Source organism: Acomys minous, assembly GCF_964271855.1.
Source record: "Acomys minous genome assembly, chromosome: 15".
In the NCBI taxonomy this organism is placed as follows: Eukaryota; Metazoa; Chordata; class Mammalia; order Rodentia; family Muridae; genus Acomys; species Acomys minous.
The window spans coordinates 6217856-6226375 of NC_140497.1; positions in this window are offsets into that span (position 1 = coordinate 6217856).

The following is an 8520-nucleotide window of genomic DNA, read 5'->3' on the forward strand; positions in this document are numbered from 1 at the left end:
TGTCACTAACACTGAGACCACAGGACAAGGCGCCAGCACGGATGGGCCACACAGGTCCCTCTTCAGAAGAGAGAGCCGGGTTGCCACTCGGATTCAGGGACTCCATGATGCCCCAGTGGAAGCTTTGTAAGGGTCAGAGGAGGAAGCAATCCTGCCACCGATCCTCCAGCCATCTGGAGCCATTCCACCGCGAAGGCCCCCGGGCTTCTCTGACGGTAAGCCCCTGCCGCCAGGGGCCCAGAATGGGAGGCTCAGAGCACACCAACACTCCTCTGGGGTGTCTGGCTGCCTGGGAAGGCCTCTATCTTGTGTTCTGGGCTCCTCCCTTTGGAAAGGAGCAGCGTCTACACAGCTATGGCCATGGGCCCTGAAGAGAGGTACACAGGGAAGGCAGACCAGACTCGGGTCCCTGGAGGGCCTCGCGTGTCTCTTGCTAATGTTCCTTCCTGGCTGTGGGTGTGGGGGGCAGCCCTGCTCCATAGAGGCTTCTGTGGGAGCTAAGGCAGCTGGCTTCTGCTGGTCCTTCAATTCTGACCTCTTGGGTACCCAGCATGCTTTTGGAAAGGGACACATATTCTAGGCCTTGCCTATTGCAAGACCCCTGTCATCTCGGAGTCTGCACAAGGGTAAGCAAGTACACCAAGAACGTGTCGAGATCCAATGGCCTTTCAGGAACTCACACAGCAGATTGAACTTGACTGGAAGCCACAGGCCCTGCCTAGATATTCGCATGCATTTGGAGGCTGTCAGTGTAGCAACCTGATGTCTCCTTCAATCAAAGACCAGTGTTGTAGAAGGGTGGGGGAAGTTTCCAGCCTTTTCTGCATTGTTTCCACAGAAGTGACACTTGAAACATCACAGATTGGCTTAGGGGGTACCTACATAAGTTTTTGGGGGCTGTCCTGCCATCCCCAGGTACCAATCATAAGCCCCTTTGTGGTAAGCCCTCCTCTCTGTATAGTTCTTAGTTGGAACCATCAGGGATCTGAGCAGCACAAATGAGTGGACACTCTTCAAAGATGTGCCTGTCAGTCATCCAGAGGCCGCCTCCTGGGAGGTCCCTCTGCTGTGTGGTGAATGTAGAATAGGGCTTTCCTGTTTTAGGCCCATAACACCCACTGCCCTTTCCATAACACTCCAGGGGCCAGTGACGATGGTGGGGTAGAGCTGCCAGGCCAGGAAGCAGTCTTTCTGGGTACCCCATGGGGAGGTACCTGGCTCAGCACATGCAGGTGGGGTGGTCAGTAGGCAGCCCGTGAAGGGTGGCCTGCTGGGTTCGGCTGTATGGCTTGCCCTGTGCACACCTGTGCTCTGCCTGTGGGAGGGGGTTGACTCCACCCATTCTACAGTGGCTACAAGGGGTTTGGAAGCTATGGCCTCCCCTCAGGGTAGAAGGAGGAAGCCACAGGAAGAGTCAGAACTACTGATGTGGTTGAGGCCCTGGGCAGGAGTCGGAGCACCCAGTATCGCTGCCAGCTAACATGGTGTGATGGCTAATACTGTTAATTTGATGAGGTCTAGGATTGCCAAATAGCTAAGCCCTGGTCACATCTGTGAAGAACTTTCTAGAAGAAGCCAGGCAGATCAAGCCTAGATTTTAGAGGTGTGTGTGTATGTGTGTATGTGTGTGTGTGTGTGTGTGTGTATGTGTGTATGTGTGTGTGTGTGTGTGTGTGTGTGTGTGTGTGAGAGAGAGAGAGAGAGAGAGAGAGAGAGAGAGAGAGAGAGAGAGAGAGAGAGAGAGAGAAGGGGAGATCTTCAGAGCAGACAGAAAGTGCAGGTTCCTATGTGGATGGTCTGAGGAACACTGCTGTGCTGTGACCAGGGTGGGTTTGCACTAGATTCTGTCCTGGGAAATTATACAGACACAAGTAATGGTTGGCACACGTGATGGATGTCACATGTGATGAATGATACACACGATGGTTGGCACACACATGATGGATGGCACATGTGATGGTTGCTGTGTTTTTATCCTATCCACATGCTCTTTTATAATCCACAATGAGACCTTAAGGAAGACACTGGCCCCTTCAGTAGTGCGACTCCTCAGCTGCCTGCATCTTTCCCTTTGCATTTTCTTTTCAGGGTGATCCAATTTTGAACAAAAAGGCTTTGCACATTTATGACTACTGCACCAATTACATTCATGCTGTCTTTTCATATTGATGAAGCTGATAAAAATAGAAAAAATTAAGTCTTGTATCAAAGACTAGAAGCCCTTGTGCAAAAATTCTTTTGTGCCTTGGCCTTTTTCCACTGTCTTGCTCATTAACGCATCAGGAATCCAAATCTTCCCCAAGGCCTGAAGAACCTTTCCTCTCCTTTTCCAAGCTCTCTTTACTTCCTTCCGTGTCGTCTCTGTGCTGATGGATCCACATTTGTGTCCCTACTGGGAGGAGCTTCGTTGTCACCAGGTTTATGATTAAATGACAAACTGTGTGGGATGTTGGGAACAGCGTCCCTGTTTCTCCTTTTCTAGGGTCGTGGCCTCTGCTGTTCCTCAGCACGTGTTCCCAGCCCCATTCCCATCCCGTCCTCACTCCGTATCCAACCCCATGCCTGCCCCAGGCTGACCACTTGCACACCACACCACATTCCTTCTTTCAGCTGGATCCCCAGGGCAACCATCCCTCTTCATCCTTGGGGACATTTGCTACTGAGCCTGGTAGTTCCTTGTTTGACCTATTTCCAAAATTATTCCCGGGGGACTCAGAATAATCAGATTTTTGCATAACTCCTCTTTTTTCTTTTCTTTCCCTGAGACAGGGTTTCTCTGTGGAGCCTGGGCTGTCCTGGATTCACTTTGTAGACCAGGTTAGTGTTGAACTCACAAAGATCCGCCTGCCTCTGCCTCCCCGAGTGCTGGGATTGCAGGCGTGCACCGCTGCACCCGGCTAACCTCTTGTAAAGGCACTGACTTAGGAATTTTACAGATGTTAGCCTCGCAAGGCTAGATCATGGCAAAGCATTTGTTTATCCCCCAAATCCGTGTGGTTGCTGCTTTCTTTTCATTGCCGTAGCCAGGGTACCTGATAGAAGCAGCTGACGGAGGTGAGGCACATTTATCTGGGCGCCCACCCTAGGGCTTCAGTGTGTCATCACATCAGCGGGGGTGCAGTGGCGAAGATGGCAGCAGTTGGCTGCCGCAAAATTAAACCTCAGAAGCAGATCGGCAAGCGGAGGGCTCAGGCCGGCAGTGAGCACAGACCGTGTCGACCCCTGGTGACTCACCTCTGTCAGCTGTGCTTTCCACCACAGCACCACCCACTGAGGGGCAGGTGTTTAAATGTAGGTACCTTCGGGAACGTTTCACATAGAAACCATAAGGGGCTGTCTGAAACGGCGCTGTGCTGGAAGACGGTTCCAGTGAAGATAGATGCGGGGAGAGAGAGCAGGGTTGTGTGATGAGAATTCTGTTGCAGTTAGCTCCTGCGGGTTACAGACTGTCTCTAAGCAGTGCACCAAAGGCATGCTTGGGACTGAGTTCCCACTGTGTCCCTCCCCACTCTTACCGACACCTGCTAGTGAGCACACAGTTCCTTGTTTGACCTGAGAGTAACTCTGGGATTTTATATTCTGTCTTCTAAAGGTGACCCCCAAATCATATAAGCCTCCTGCCTCCCACAAAAGCCTATCTTTGACTGCCACACTGCCTCGGTGGAGCGGACCAGGATGACATTGAAGTGCTTTTGCTGTGTTTGTAATCACTTTGCAGTAAACTCGAGTGCCTGCCCTAGGAGCAGGCTGTGGGCTGCATGCCGTGCGCACGCACTCTGGGTGTGTTCTGTGCAGCCCAGAGAATGATCTGCAATAGCTGTTCTTTTGGTTATAGATAAGTGAGTTTATGAAGATATAGCAAGTCAAAATAAGAATAATGATAGGCAGATAGCAAACATCATCAAATCAGGTGCTTGGGGGAAAGCCTGCTGAGGCAGTCCTGGGCAGAGCAGATGTCTGCCTTAGTGAGGCGTCCAGGCAGAGCAAATAGCAACAGACAGAGCTAATGTCATCACAAATGGACACACAGCATCGAGCAGAAAGCACCGGGGAGGATGAGACAGTCGCGCTCCTGACTGACCTGTCTCTCATGGCCGAACTTCCCCTGGCTGGATGTTGTGTGTATCTTTCCCATTGCAGACTCTCACAGCATAAAATGAACATAGCCACCTGGGTTGGAGATGGTTCCCCCTTCAGCTCTTCTCAAGGACAGTTTTCACTCTGGGGCTGGTTTACCATTCTCTTCTCTCCCTGTCAGCTGACGCACCCCTAGACTCAAGGCCTCGGAACATGCTTGGATTTGAAGCTGGCATGAAGGACGGCAGTCTTGCTTCCAGAGCTGTCTTTTCAGTGAATTCGAACAGGACACGACAACTCACCAATATGATAAACATGGGAAGGTGCCATGTTGTCTGTCTACTGTGGGGGTGGGTGGGTGAGGGGGCAGGATGGTCTAAGGACACACCCCTTTCCCATTCCTGCAGGGATAGCCCCTTAAGGGTCCTGGGCCCAGCTTTGCCAGGTCATCCAGGTCATCCCGGGAGTCTCACTGAGAGCTCCTGTGGTCCCTCCCACAGGTGCCCGCTCTCCTGGCTTTCCAGAGAGAGCTGATGCACTGTTCTGGATCCCTTCAGGCAGCGGTTGCACTCAGGCAAATAAACAAAGGAGGAATCTAAGGGAGGATCTGCCACAGGAACAGCGGGGTGGGGTGGGCGTACCTGTGAGTGTGCACCTAGTGGCCACGCCCTAAGACCAGCCAGAGGAGATTACGTATGTTCTGTTTAGCCCAGTATACTTAAATATCATCAGCTAAATGTGGCACTGATGACTAGTGACGCACTGTGTAGCTCTTTCTGGGGTCTCTGTGTGCTTTTCACTCCGGGACCTTCTCAGACTGGCTGTGTTTCACCCTCTGAAGGGCATGTGTGGACTCAGCCCTGCTCACAGTGCTTGGGCGACTGACACTTATCTGTCAGGTAGTCCCTGCACTGGGCCTGGTGTTGGGGGGGTGCAGGTGGGTGTTGGGGGGGTGTTCCTGGCCCTTCTCTATGGGAAGCACATTCTTTCTCCTCCCATTGTAGAAAGGGTGATTTGAACTCAACTTCGTTGGGAGGAAGCATCAGCTGTCAAAGTTGGGTAGAGTATACTTGTTACAGACCGACATGGTTTAAGTATCACCCCATTAGACAGGGAAAAAATTCTCTAGGAAATGTGAAACCTCCAGAAAGAAGTATGATAGAAATTATCTGTTCGCATCCCCATGACCCCAGTGACCTGTGTGCTGTACCAGAAGGTCACAGGTGAGTGTTTTGTCACTTGTGGGTGTTTTGTGCATCCCACACATGCTTGGTATCGGCAGAGGCCAGAAGAGACTTATTACATGAACTCTAGATGTGGCGCAGTGGTTAGGAGCACTGGCTGCTCTTCCAGAGGATCTGAGTCCGCTTCCCAGCCAGCACATGGTGCTTTTCAGACATCTGTAGTTCCAGTTCTAGGGGATCTGACGCCCTCTTCTGGCCTCTGCAGGCACCAAGCATGCATGTGACGCATAAACACCCACGCACATACAGTGAAATATTTATTACTTGCATCTCTGGAGGCTGGTACAGTCAGGGTCCCAGGGTGGGCACCGGTGAAGGAGCATATGTCCTCATTACTTTTCTGTTGCTGCAGTAAACACCACGCAACTTGGAGGGGGATGGGGTATATTTGGCTTGCACTTCCAGGTCACAGTTCATCCTTTAGGGCCATCAGGGCAGGAACTGAAGCAGAAGCCACGAAGGAGCACTGCTTGCTGGCTCACTCACCGGCGTGCTTGCAGGTGGTGGAGCACTGCTTGCTGGCTCGCTCACTGGTGTGCTTGCAGGTGGTGGAGCACTGCTTGCTGGCTCACTCACCGGCGTGCTTGCAGGTGGTGGAGCACTGCTTGCTGGCTCGCTTACTGGTGTGCTTGCAGGTGGTGGAGCACTACTTGCTGGCTCACTCACCGGCGTGCTTGCAGGTGGTGGAGCACTGCTTGCTGGCTTGCTCACTCACTGGCGTGCTTGCAGGTGGTGGAGCACTGCTTGCTGGCTCACTCACTGGCGTGCTTGCAGGCGCATACTCAGCATTTTTATACAGACCACAGCCTACCTGCCCAGCTGTGTGGTCACACGCACTGAGCTGGGCTGCCCTTCATTAATAATCAATCATCAGCCAATCAAGGCAGTTCCTCAGAGACATAGCTTCAGGCCAGTGTGATCTGGACGAGGGATTAGAAACATTGACTCTGCCTGGGTTTTTATGTAGCCTCTAGGGAGCCACACTCAAGGTTTCATGCTCGAACAGCAAGCCGTCTGCATGCAGGGCCACCTCCGCCCCCCAGATCCTGCCCATGAGGTTCTGGTGGGGGTCATGAAAACCATTGCAGCCACTGATGGGATTTCTTCCCCGGCATTCTGAGCCTGTTAGACTGCAGATGTTAGACATGTGGCTGTGAAATAAAGAGCTTGGCCTCAAAATAGGCGGCTAACAGGTGTAGGGCTTTTCTCTGCAGAGAGCTGTGAAATCAGTGCTGACAGAGACACAGCATACCGGATGTATGACCCTTGTGTAAGGATGTCTTCTACGCTATGTGAATTGTATTTTGGTTCTCTTTGTCTCCCCAGAAACAAGGCCCCAGGCCACTGTAGGCTCAAAAATTTTTTTTGTTTTGTTTTTTGTTTTTTGAGACAGGGTTTCTCTGTGTAGCCTTGGCTGTCCTGGACTCACTTTGTAGACCAGGCTGGCCTCAAACTCACAGCGTTCCGCCTGCCTCTGCCTCCCGAGTGCTGGGATTAAAGGTGTGCGCCACCACGCCCGGCTCTCAATTTTCTTAACAATTTTATTTTATTACGAACTTATTAACTAAGAGTACCTCACTTATAACTCGACTAACCTAAACAATAGGAAAAGAAGATTAAAGAATACAATAATGAAACCCTAAGGATATCAGTTCCGAGGAACGATTCTCCTGGCGTAATCAGCAGGATTTCTTCTGCTAGTACCTGGAGCAACCGGAGCCCGGAGCCGCAGCTGGAGCCCGGAGCCCGGAGCCCTAAAGCCCTCCCTCGAGCAGTTCTCCCTAGGATTGCCCCGAAGTGGAGCAATGAACAGCCAAAACTATCCCAAGTCTTCTGTTTTTGGCTCACATTTATACCTCCTCTCAGAATTTTGTTCAAGGATGTTTTTCAGCTGGTTAACAACCAGTCTCCCCAACACAGTGGTTTGACTTCTTGACTTCTAAGGGGATAAACATCACCTGTTCTTTCACAAGTCTTTTTCTCCTCCCCCACTTATGATCTAAACAAAAAACATGTTTATCTTCCCTTCAGGCCACAGAAAGACCTGGCTTCCAACCCAGCTCCTAGGAAGCGGCCTCTGGATTCCCAGTTTCCCATATGACAGGAGTGTTTGAGGTGACGCTGGACAACTGTGCTGACATGACTTAGGCCAACCCTGGAGAGCACACATGGCACCTGAGCATGGGGAACTTGGAACCATGCTCTTGACTCCATCAGTGGAGCCCCAACAAGACCTTGTGATGCCTAGTGGACAGGCCACTTGAGGGTCCTGGGAGGGTGGGTGTGAGAGGGGCAGGGATGGTGGGGGGCCAGGAACTCTGCTCCGGAAGTGCCTGGGGAAAACCTCCCTGTCTGCTGAACCTTCACAGTGGAGAAAGTTCTGGAAAACCCTCAGGGCCAGGAAACAATACTCCCAGCTACACAGTCCTGGCAGATTACGAAATGAGCCCATTGTCCTCACCTGTCTGGGAATGAAAACGGTTATTGTGGCACACACTGTAATCCCATCTTTTGAGGAAGCAAAGGAAAGCTGGGCTATTCTTAGACAATGAACTTGCTGATCAGCCTGGATTTGGACAGGGATGCGGAGCCTGCCTCGTACAGTGCAGCAAGCTGAGTTCTTGGCCCATGGATATCAATGTCCTAGGACCCAAGCTTCCATGGCTGGTTTTTAGGACTGCAAAAACAGAGTACAAAGAGGGACCTTGGTCTCTGGCCTTTGGAGCGATGTTAGAGTTGGCATAGAGGTCACCGTGCCTGACAGCTTTTCCTTTCTCAGCTATACAGAATGGAGGCCCTGCTGCTCTATCAGGGAAGTGTCTGTGCCTGGAGTGAGGTCCAAGCAAGTGGGCAAAGTGTGGGAATGGGCTGCGTGGTCCAGGCGTGTACAGTGTGGGTGGCGTGGGCAAGGTCATGTGACCTCCTAGGGTCTGGATATGGGAACAGAGGCTTGCTCTATTCTGGTCACTGATGGGAGCTTAGGGAAGCATGCGGGCAGTCCTTTTGGATGAAGGAAAAAGATGTGTTCACAGCATCTGCCACATGCCAGGCAGCCTGTGAGATATGTTGAAACACCGGTGACATCAGATGATGGAGGCCACCAACAGGGGAGAAGGAGGGCAGAGCTCTGGGGACAAGGCCTAGCATAGCCTGTGGCAACCCTTTTGTCTGTGTGATTAAGGTGTTAAAACTAGACCTG